Source organism: Triticum dicoccoides, chromosome 1B (assembly GCF_002162155.2).
Source record: "Triticum dicoccoides isolate Atlit2015 ecotype Zavitan chromosome 1B, WEW_v2.0, whole genome shotgun sequence".
Lineage (NCBI taxonomy): Eukaryota > Viridiplantae > Streptophyta > Magnoliopsida > Poales > Poaceae > Triticum > Triticum dicoccoides.
In genome coordinates, this window is record NC_041381.1 from 585604744 (window position 1) to 585617208 (window position 12465).

At 46.2% G+C, this 12465-nt stretch overlaps 1 long non-coding RNA gene across 1 annotated transcript; it reads left to right on the forward strand.

Moving 5' to 3' along the window:
* The first annotated feature begins 9385 nt into the window (after positions 1 to 9385).
* LOC119309331 lies at positions 9386 to 11824 on the forward strand. The gene is made up of 8 exons (XR_005150458.1): positions 9386 to 9535; positions 9641 to 9791; positions 9873 to 10051; positions 10129 to 10205; positions 10641 to 10732; positions 10825 to 10884; positions 10989 to 11245; positions 11487 to 11824. It is a non-coding gene; the product is annotated as an uncharacterized LOC119309331 (long non-coding RNA).
* Positions 11825 to 12465: the final 641 nt, after the last annotated feature.

The following is a 12465-nucleotide window of genomic DNA, read 5'->3' on the forward strand; positions in this document are numbered from 1 at the left end:
TCTCGGCGAAGCCCTGCTGCTGTGACGCCCTGCATCCACCACCACGCCGTCGTGCTGCTGGATCTTCATCAACCTCTCCTCCCCCCTTGCTGGATCAAGAAGGAGGAGACGTCTCCCGTCCCATACGTGTGTTGAACTCGGAGGTGCCGTCCGTTCGGCGCTGGTCATCGGTGATTTGGATCACGTCGAGTACGACTACATCATCACCGTTCTTTTGAACGCTTCCGTGCGCGATCTACAAAGGTATGTAGATGCATCTAATCACTCGTTGCTAGATGAACTCCTAGATGATCTTGGTGAAACGAGTAGGAAAATTTTTGTTTTCTACAACGTTCCCCATCAGTGGCATCATGAGCTAGGTCTATGCGTAGTTCTTCTTGCGCGAGTAGAACACAATTTGTTGTGGGCGTAGATTTGTCAACTTTCTTGCCGTTACTAGTCCTTTCTTGCTTCAGCGGTATTGTGGGATGAAGCGGCCCGGACCAACCTTACACGTACGCTTACGTGAGACCGGTTCCACCGACTAACATGCACTAGTTGCATAAGGTGGCTGGCGGGTGTCTGTCTCTCTCACTTTAGTTGGAGCGGAATCGATGAACAGGGTCCTTATGAAGGGTAAATAGAAGTTGACAAATCACGTTGTGGCTTTAACGTAGGTAAGAAAACGTTCTTGCTAGAACCCTAATTCAGCCACGTAAAACTTGCAACAACAATTAGAGGACGTCTAACTTGTTTTTGCAGCAAGTGGTTTGAGATATGATATGGCCAAAGTTGTGATGAATGATGAATGATCTATATGTGATGTATGAGATGTTCATGCTATTGTAATAGGATTCACGACTTGCATGTCGATGAGTATGACAACCGGCAGGAGCCATAGGAGTTGTCTTTATTCTTTTTATGACCTGCGTGTCATCGAGAAACGCCATGTAAATTACTTTACTTTATTGCTAAACGCGTTAGCCATAGTAGTAGAAGTAATAGTTGGCGAGCAACTTCATGGAGACACGATGATGGAGATCATGGTGTCAAGCCGGTGACAAGATGATCATGGAGCACCAAGATGGAGATCAAAGGAGCTATGTGATATTGGCCATATCATGTCACGTTTATTATTTGATTGCATGTGATGTTTATCATGTTTTGCATCTTGTTTACTTAGAGCGACGGTAGTAAATAAGATGATCCCTCACAATAAATTCAAGAAGTGTTCCCCCTAACTGTGCACCGTTGCGACAGTTCGCTGTTTCAAAACACCACGTGATGATCGGGTATTTTATTCAGACGTTCACATACAACGGGTGTAAGACAGATTTACACATGCAAACACTTAGGTTAACTTGACGAGCCTAGCATGTACAGACATGGCCTCGGAACACAGAAGACCGAAAGGTCGAGCATGAGTCGTATAGAAGATACGATCAACATGAAGATGTTCACCGACGTTGACTAGTCCGTCTCACGTGATGATCGGACACGGTCTAGTTAAACTCGGATCATGTAATACTTAGATGACTGGAGGGATGTCTAATCTAAGTGGGAGTTCATTAATAATTTGATTAGTTGAACTTAATTATCATGAACTTAGTCTAAATATTTTACAATATGTCTTGTAGATTAAATGGCCAACGTAGTCCTCAACTTCAACGCGTTCCTAGAGAAAACCAAGCTGAAAGACGATGGCAGCAACTATACGGACTGGGTCCGGAACCTGAGGATCATCCTCATAGCTGCCAAGAAAGATTATGTCCTACAAGCACTGCTTGGTGACGCACCCGTTCTCCCTGCAGAACAAGATGTTATGAACGCTTGGCAGGCATGTTCCGATGACTACTCCCTCGTTCAGTGCGGCATGCTTTACAGCCTAGAGCCGGGGCTCCAAAAGCGTTTTGAGAGACATGGAGCATATGAGATGTTCGAAGAGCTGAAAATGGTTTTCCAAGCTCATGCCCGGGTCGAGAGATATGAAGTCTCCGACAAATTCTTCAGCTGTAAGATGGAGGAAAATAGTTCTGTCAGTGAGCACATACTCACTATGTCTGGGTTGCATAACCGCTTGACTCAGCTGGGAGTTAATCTCCCGGATGATGCGGTCATTGACAGAATCCTCCAGTCGCTTCCACCAAGCTACAAGAGCTTTGTGATGAACTTCAATATGCAGGGGATGGAAAAGACCATTCCTGAAGTATTTGCTATGCTGAAATCAGCAGAGGTAGAAGTCAGGAAGGAACATCAAGTGTTGATGGTCAATAAAACCACTAACTTCAAGAAAGGCAAGGGTAAAAAGAACTTCAAGAAGGACGGCAAGGAGGTTGCCGCGCCCGGCAAGCAAGCTGCCGGGAAGAAGCCAAAGAATGGACCCAAGCCAGAGACTGAGTGCTTTTATTTCAAGGGAAGCGGTCACTGGAAGCGGAACTGCCCTAAGTACTTAGCGGATAAGAAGGCCGGCAAAACAAAAGGTATATGTGATATACATGTAATTGATGTGTACCTTACTAGTGCCCGTAGTAGCTCCTGGGTATTTGATACCGGTGCAGTTGCTCACATTTGTAACTCAAAGCAGGGGCTGCGGAATAAGCGGAAACTGGCAAAGGACGAGGTGACGATGCGCGTCGGGAATGGTTCCAAGGTCAATGTGGTCGCCGTCGGCACGCTACCTCTGCATCTCCCTTCGGGATTAGTTTTAAACCTTAATAATTGTTATTTAGTGCCAGCTTTGAGCATCAACATTGTATCGGGATCTCGTTTAATTCGAGATGGCTACTCTTTTAAATCTGAGAATAATGGTTGTTCCATTTTTATGAGAGATATGTTTTATGGTCATGCTCCTATGGTGAATGGTTTATTCTTTATGAATCTCGAACGTGATGCTACACATGTTCATAATGTGAGTACCAAAAGAAGTAAGGTTGATAATGATAGTCCCACATACCTGTGGCACTGCCGCCTTGGTCACATAGGTGTCAAACGCATGAAGAAGCTCCATGCTGATGGACTTTTAGAGTCTCTTGATTATGAATCATTTGACACATGCGAACCATGCCTTATGGGTAAAATGACCAAGACTCCGTTCTCAGGAACAATGGAGCGAGCAACCGACTTATTGGAAATAATACATACTGATGTGTGCGGTCCAATGAGTGTTGAGGCTCGCGGTGGCTATCGTTATGTTCTCACCCTCACTGATGATTTAAGTAGGTATGGGTATATCTACTTAACGAAACACAAGTCTGAAACCTTTGAAAAGTTCAAGGAATTTCAGAGTGAGGTTGAAAATCAACGTGACAGGAAAATCAAGTTTCTACGATCAGATCGTGGAGGAGAATACTTGAGTCACGAGTTTGGCACACACTTAAGAAAATGTGGAATAGTCTCACAACTCACGCCGCCTGGAACACCTCAGCGTAATGGTGTGTCCGAACGTCGTAATCGCACTCTATTAGATATGGTGCGATCTATGATGTCTCATACCGATTTACCGCTATCCTTTTGGGGCTATGCTTTAGAGACTGCCGCATTCACTTTAAATAGGGCTCCGTCGAAATCCGTTGAGATGACACCGTATGAATTATGGTTTGGGAAGAAACCTAAGCTGTCGTTTCTAAAAGTTTGGGGATGCGATGCTTATGTCAAGAAACTTCAACCTGAAAAGCTCGAACCCAAGTCGGAAAAATGCGTCTTCAGAGGATACCCAAAAGAAACTATTGGGTACACCTTCTACCTCAGATCCGAAGGCAAGATCTTTGTTGCCAAGAATGGGTCCTTTCTGGAGAAAGAGTTTCTCTCGAAAGAAGTAAGTGGGAGGAAAGTAGAGCTTGATGAAGTATTACCTCTTGAACCGGAAAATGGCGCAACTCAAGAAAATGTTCCTGAGGTGCCTGCACTGACTAGAGAGGAAGTTAATGACAATGATCAAGATACTTCTGATCAAGCCCCTACTGAAATTCGAAGGTCCACAAGGACACGTTCCGCACCAGAGTGGTACGGCAACCCTGTCTTGGAAATCATGCTGTTAGACAACGGTGAACCTTCGAACTATGAAGAAGCGATGGCGGGCCCGGATTCCGACAAATGGCTAGAAGCCATGAAATCCGAGATAGGATCCATGTATGAAAACAAAGTATGGACTTTGACTGACTTGCCCGTTGAGCGGTGAGCCATAGAAACTAAATGGATCTTTAAGAGGAAGACAGATGCAGATGGTAATGTGACCATCTATAAAGCTCGGCTTGTCGCTAAGGGTTATCGACAAGTTCAAGGGGTTGACTACGATGAGACTTTCTCACCGGTAGCGAAGCTAAAGTCCGTCCGAATCATGTTAGCAATTGCCGCATTCTATGATTACGAAATATGGCAAATGGACGTCAAAACGGCATTCCTTAATGATTTCCTTAAGGAAGAATTGTATATGATGCAGCTGGAAGGTTTTGTCGATCCTAAGAATGCTGACAAAGTGTGCAAGCTCCAACGCTCGATTTATGGGCTGGTGCAAGCATCTCGGAGTTGGAACATTCGATTTGATGAGATGATCAAAGCGTTTGGGTTTACACAGACTTATGGAGAAGCCTGCGTTTACAAGAAAGTGAGTGGGAGCTCTGTAGCATTTCTCATATTATATGTAGATGACATACTTTTGATGGGAAATGATATAGAACTCTTGGACAGCATCAAGGCCTTCTTGAATAAAAGTTTTTCAATGAAGGACCTTGGAGAAGCTGCTTATATATTAGGCATCAAAATCTATAGAGATAGATCGAGACGCCTCATAGGTCTTTCACAAAGCACATACCTTGATAAGATATTGAAGAAGTTCAATATGGATCAATCCAAGAAGGGGTTCTTGCCTGTGTTACAAGGTATGAAATTGAGCTCAGCTCAATGTCCGACCACGGCAGAAGATATAGAAGAGATGAGCGTCATCCCCTATGCCTCAGCCATAGGTTCTATTATGTATGCCATGCTGTGTACCAGACCTGATGTTAACCTTGCCATCAGTTTGGTAGGAAGGTACCAAAGTAATCCCGGCAAGGAACACTGGACAGCGGTCAAGAATATCCTGAAGTACCTGAAAAGGACTAAGGAAATGTTTCTCGTTTATGGAGGTGACGAAGAGCTCGTCGTAAAGGGTTACGTTGACGCTAGCTTCGACACAGATCTGGATGACTCTAAGTCACAAACCGGATACGTGTATATTTTGAATGGTGGGGCAGTAAGCTGGTGCAGTTGCAAGCAAAGCGTCGTGGCGGGATCTACATGTGAAGCGGAGTACATGGCAGCCTCGGAGGCAGCACATGAAGCAATATGGGTGAAGGAGTTCATCACCGACCTAGGAGTCATACCCAATGCGTCGGGGCCGATCAAGCTCTTTTGTGACAACACTGGAGCTATTGCACTTGCCAAGGAGCCCAGGTTTCACAAGAAGACAAGGCACATCAAGCGTCGCTTCAACTCCATCCGTGAAAATGTTCAAGATGGAGACATAGAGATTTGCAAAGTGCACACGGATCTGAATGTCGCAGATCCGCTGACTAAACCTCTCTCGCGTGCAAAACATGATCAACACCAGAACTCTATGGGTGTTCGATTCATCACAATGTAACTAGATTGGTGACTCTAGTGCAAGTGGGAGACTGTTGGAAATATGCCCTAGAGGCAATAATAAAAGTATTATTATATTTCATTGTTCATGATAATTGTCTTTTATTCATGCTATAACTGTATTATCCGGAAATCGTAATACACGTGTGAATACTTAGACCACACTATGTCCCTGGTAAGCCTCTAGTTGACCAGCTCGTTGTGATCAACAGATAGTCATGGTTTCCTGACTATGGACATTGGATGTCGTTGATAATGGGATCACATCATTAGGAGAATGATGTGATGGACAAGACCCAATCCTAAGCATAGCATAAAAGATCGTGTAGTTCGTTTTGCTAGAGCTTTGCAAGTGTCAAGTATCTCTTCCTTTGACCATGAGATCGTGTAACTCCCGGATACCGTAAGAGTGCCTTGGGTGTATCAAATGTCACAACGTAACTGGGTGACTATAAAGGTGCATTACAGGTATCTCCGAAAGTAGCTGTTGGGTTGACACGGATCGAGACTGGGATTTGTCACTCCGTATGACGGAGAGGTATCTCTGGGCCCACTCGGTAATGCATCATCATAATGAGCTCAATGTGACCAAGGTGTTGGACACGGGATCATGCATTACGGTACGAGTAAAGTGACTTGCCGGTAACGAGACTGAACAAGGTATTGGGATACCGACGATCGAGTCTCGGGCAAGTAACGTACCGATTGACAAAGGGAATTGCATACAGGGTTTGATCGAATCCTCGACATAGTGGTTCATCCGATGACAACATCAAGGAGCATGTGGGAGCCATCATGGGTATCCAGATCCCGCTGATGGTTATTGACTGAGAGCGTCTCGGTCATGTCTGCATGTCTCCCGAACCCGTAGGGTCTACACACTTAAGGTTCGGTGACGCTAGGGTTATGAAGATATGGATATGCAGAAACCCGAATGTTGTTCGGAGTCCCGGATGAGATCCCGGACGTCACGAGGAGTTCCGGAGGTAAAGAATTATATATAGGAAGTGCTATTTCGGGCATCGGGACAAGTTTCGGGGTTATCGGTATTGTACCGGGACCACCGGAAGGGTCCCGGGGGTCCACCGGGTGGGGCCACCTGTCCCGGGGGGCCACATGGGCTGTAGGGGGTGCGCCTTGGCCATCATGGGCCAAGGGCACCAGCCCCTATAGGCCCATGCGCCTAGGGTTTCCCCCTAGGAGGAGTCCTAGTGGTGGAAGGCACCCCTAGGTGCCTTGGGGGGGAGGGAAACCTCCCCTAGGCCGCCGCCCCCCCTAGTAGATCTCATCTACTAGGGCCGGCGCCCCCCTGGCACCCCTATATATAGTGGGGGAGAGGAGGGACTTCATACACCAGCCCCTGGCGCCTCCACCTCCCCCCCGTTACGTCTCTCCCTCGTAGTCTCGGCGAAGCCCTGCTGCTGTGACGCCCTGCATCCACCACCACGCCGTCGTGCTGCTGGATCTTCATCAACCTCTCCTCCCCCCTTGCTGGATCAAGAAGGAGGAGACGTCTCCCGTCCCGTACGTGTGTTGAACGCGGAGGTGCCGTCCGTTCGGCGCTGGTCATCGGTGATTTGGATCACGTCGAGTACGACTACATCATCACCGTTCTTTTGAACGCTTCCGTGCGCGATCTACAAAGGTATGTAGATGCATCTAATCACTCGTTGCTAGATGAACTCCTAGATGATCTTGGTGAAACGAGTAGGAAAATTTTTGTTTTCTGCAACGTTCCCATCAGCGTGGTCCGTCGCTCGTGGGACTGCTGGGTGCGGCGGGGGCCCCGGCGACGAGGACACATGGATCCAGTGGCGGCTGCGCTGGGAGGCGGCGGTGCGGCTCCGTGGCGGCGCGACAGGGGTCTGGCCCAGCGCGGCTGGTTTGGATCCTAGGGCTCCCGGAGGCTGCGGGTGGCGGTGTCCATTGATGGAGAGGGCGCCTCCCCTTCCTCGGTGGGGGCTGGCATCGGCGCTGTGGTGCACTATCTTGGCCGTGCTGGGCGGTAAGGCGGCGGCAGGCGTGGTCCCGATCTGGAGATGGCGGCTGCACCTATGCATGTTCCCCTCTGCCTGCCAGTCGTGGGATTCCCCCGGCCTTCTTGCTTGGATAATTGGTGCTGCAGTGGAGGTTCGGGCTCGGGCTTGGGGGAAACCCTTGACCGGCGGTGCCGGTCATGATGTTGGCGATGCTCTCGGCGTCGTTTCTCCCTCTGGTGGGCGACATCGAGACCTTCTCCCTCCCCGTCGCCCCTTGTCCCGGGCGAAAGCCTAAAATCTCTTGATTGGGTGGCGGCGGCGCATCGGCGTCAGTTACTTCATGAAGGCGCCACCTTGGGAGTCCATGGGTCAGGGGCTCGGCGCGGTTGTGCTCTGCCTATTGTTCGGTGGTGTTCCTGCTGCGCAGTGGTGTGGGCTTCTTGGTATTGGCCATGGTGACGTATGGGTTCCTATGAGACGTGGGGTTGCCAGGGCTGTCGTCCTCTCGCTGGCTTCTTGTTGGTAGACCCTAAACAAGAACCGGGGTGTAAACCGGATCTGATGTTTAAATTCTTACATTAGGTGCATCTCAGTGTCCTCATTGTACTCCACCGATTTTGTTCTCCAAACTAGTAAAAGCTAGCAAGCAATTTTGTACTACACCTCTGTCTTAGGCTAGTCATAGTGGGAGTAACTTAGCAAGTAACATAACGCACTTCAAGAATTTTTTGCTTATGCGGCATGTAGTTAATGAGAAGTGGTAACATAATATGTTACTGTAACATAGCGCTTTTCAAGACAAGATGAGTCACAAGCTAATTAATGAAGTCCTCTATGATACTACTATTATGTTACTTTGCACTATGAATGTAGTAACTTAGACTAGTGTCATATGCATGACACTAGTATAAGTTACTCCCCACTATGACCAGCCTTACTATTGAGTAGGAGCCGAGGCCAAGTCTGCTATATATATGGATGACTGGTGTACATGTGGATAGGACTAATAGGCCTCACCAACCATTACATCTATCATTTTTCTTGCATGTAAATGAATAGCAGTGCAATATCAAAAGCTATAGCACCCACATTCCTTATTGGACGTATTCATGTTTTCTACTGTTCCGTGAATCAACATTTCAGAACCATTCGCTAAACCTTTTTGAGTGCATAGGAACGTGAACTTGTATTTTCCGCATGAATCTAATTGTTGGAGAACTGCAAAGAGGAAGATTCCCATCTTCTGGTAAAAGAAATGTGAAGGCAGTTTTCAGTAAATTCCAGGTAAGCATCTGAACAAACAAACCACACCCCACGCATCCACGAAGTGTGAGTCGTGCAATCCTAATATTTTAAAATAAGTTTCACTCAAATTTGCAATTATAATAAATTTTGCTTGTGATTTTAGAGAAATGCTTAAATTAAGGACAGTAAAACTGAACCATTTCCGAGCTCTCTCACGCCATTACTGATTTAGACCGTTGGATCACGCATCTCGGTCGTCCCTGGCCGTCCAAAGCACTGCTTCCTCCCGCATGGGCTGGTACTGGGCCGGATGCCCGGGGGACTCTATTCCCGTGGCCGAATCGTAAGCTTCTCGTTGACTGACATACTCTAACGTCGGATGGCGAACGAACGATGGTGATCGTGCTCCGCGTCTTTGTAGCCCTGCCCACTTCGCTCCCCACCACCGAGCCCTCTTGGGCTTCGCTAGGGCAGGCCTAGGTGCGCCGCCGCTGCCGTCGTTGCCGCACAAAGAGAGACGACAATGTCAACAGCGGACTGGAGTGGATCGCCATCTCCACCCATGCCGCGACGCCCACTCATCTCCACAGCATTCGCCCACGATCACAGGATTCGGCGTGGTGACCACACCACATCCACGGCGGCAGCCTGCCCCTCCTCAAATGCGTCACTGGAGGATGGTGAACTCCCTCCTGCCCCTCCCCTCCCGAAAGGTGCGCTTGCACCGGAAACTAATCGGATCGAAGGCGGGGCACCTAATTGCGAAGTGGAGCCGCCCAGATCGCCGTCGTTCTAGACTAAGCCTCCAAATATTGCAGATGGTGGTGGCCGGCGCCGTTTCCTCCATCTATTCAATATCGTGCACTTCGTCCCCAACCTCGCGCCAACAGAGAAAAGATCTTGGGGTTGCTGTGCATGAGAGTATCTCGTGGGTACTGAGGCAAACTTCGCAAAAAGGCTCTGTCGAAGGTATTTTCACCTCGATCCATATAAGCGCAAGCATTCCTTCCTTCGTGCATCGATGTAAATCTGTTTTGGGATCTTTGACAGGGGGAGAGTGCAACTAGCCTTAATATTGGAATACCAGCAATCCTCCTCTGTCACCTCAGGTACTATGTCTAATCGAGTAACAGCGTGGACGGCCAGAACTAATCCCTCCTCCACAACAGCGTGATATCCCACCCCTCCGGTGGCCAGGACCCAAACCCCAGGAAAAAAAACTAGGATACGTGAGCCTCCTGCACCTAAAATTCTCTTTGGGACCAAACTGTTTATATATGATACCAATTGCACTGTTCTGTTCCAGTGTACTTTTTCAGACGGAGCTTGCTTAGGATACCAATATCAAACACTACAGAGTGGCTTGCATACAATTCTTCAGTCGTAAGTACCTATTTGGATTTACATCTTCTGGGTGTTCAAAATTGTTGACATGACGATATGCACACCAAAGTTTGGCAGCTTGTAGCAAGGTTGCTTGTACAAGTAGTTGATCTGATGGAATAGCACGTGTTCAGAATTGTATATGCACACCAAAGTTTGGCAGCTTGTAGTAAGGTTGCTTGTACCAGTAGTTGATCTGATGGAATATCACGTGTTCAGAATTGTATATGCATACGAAAGTTTTGGCAGCTCTTAGTAAGGTTGCTTCTGCGAGTAGCTGATCAGATGGAATAGCAGGGTTTATGAACATTAAGAAATCATTTTATTATTTGTACAGTTAATTTTACTTATGATTTAGAACCACTTAAGGTGGAAATATGCTGAAATCAGCTAATGTAATGAAGATATCTTAACATATTCTTTACCTGATGCCAGGTGCAGCTACTATGAGCTGGGCATGGACACCACTTGTCTTATGCCACGCCATGCAAAAGCGGGATGGATGTTTATACAACTTACTCAATCTGGTGAGGGATTGGATTTGCTATACAATCTGTTATGTATTTCCGTCATTTCTTCACCTTAAAAGTGTACTCTCATCTCTGCCAACATCAACTAGATGATCAGAATCCCTTATTCAGATTCCAATAGCAAGCTGGTAGTCTATTATCCACTGAAGGTACCCTTTTATACCGGATAATGTTATTTGTGTCTGCGTCATACGAATTTCCAGTTAAATCAATTGTTAATGTTCTTCTTTCAATGAAATTCGTTTTTGGACAGTTAGTGACCCGGGCAGGTGGGCAGATCCTTTATCCATGAGCAGTTGGGCAGATCTTTGTCCACTCCACTCTCAGTTTGTTATTGTCCTTCTGTGTGAGGTTATATATGTTGCGACAGTTACTAATTTGAGCCATGTGTATATGGAATTTATTTTGAGGGGTCCTGTGTTTGACTTGAAACATTAAATTATGTCTCCGATAAGCCTCCTCAGTAAGACAGAAGGCTCCCAACCGATGAAACAAACCATACTTGGCCAGGTAAGTTGAACTGAAAAATACTTTATACTCCCAGATTGCATATAAAGTAGATTTAAGATAATGTAGGTTTTTATCCAAGTCAAGCTAGGCTTGAAGTTAATTACAAGCTATGGATTTAGTATATTTAATTGGACGCAATGCTTAATTTAACATAAGGAATGTATTTTCTGTTCTTCCCCCACATGTTTGTGTTAGTGTTGGCCAAGACAATTTATATGGTTTGTATCCTAATGATGTCTAGGTTACCTTGAAGGTCAGCCTCGTCATATTTGATCATGACAGCCATGCCAAGTTTCATGGAGGTGTGATCATAAAGCGGATAGATGGGAGAAGCCCTATTGCTACCGGACTGAGGACAAACACGTGTACCACGATGCACACGATGCGTTGTACAAAGGATGCCTGACAGAAGTCCGAGGCATGGTGTACCTGCCGCGAGGAGATCGACAACGGCATTCCAACCATAAGCCGCCGACAAGGGCATGTAGTATCTATCTCCCCACCTCTTATTGCTTGATTATTGCTTGATTACTTCATGGAGAAAATGTGTACACTATTCTGGGGCTGACAACCAGCACAATGTAGTATCTATTATGCAATGTCTCATTTTAAAATTAACACGAACTCCCATCTTTTGACATCAATATCTGACACTATCACACAACATCCGCCATCAATGATCTAGTTATTTTAATGTCTAGAGCTGTGCCCCCACTCGAAATACATTTAAGTCCGCGCCACACTAGTCTGCTTGTTTTTGTGTTGTATTTTTTTTCAATTACGTTTCTATTTTCTTGTTTTTTTATGCTCCCTTTTATTTTCACTCTGTACACATTTTTGTTAGGAAACATGTAAACACCTTTAAAATATGTGAACATATACTCTGACACACATGAATAGCTTTTCTCGAACATATGAAGTTTTAAAATATATCAATATTCTTGGCATCTATTGAACCGTTTTCAAATGAAATAAATATTTTAAAATATGTGAACGCTTATATTTAGGTACATAATGTTTTTTTATATTTTATCATCAAACTAATCATTTGATAATGTTTATAAAAAATGAGTATTTCTTTTCTGAAATATTTATTTGTCATGCAGTAGTTGTCCTATTGGGGTTCTTAGAGCAACTCTAGTAGACCCCGCATCCCGCCGGCCCGCAAAACGTGTTTGCAGTTCGCGCAAAGCAGCTTTTGCGGGTCGACTTGGGCTGGC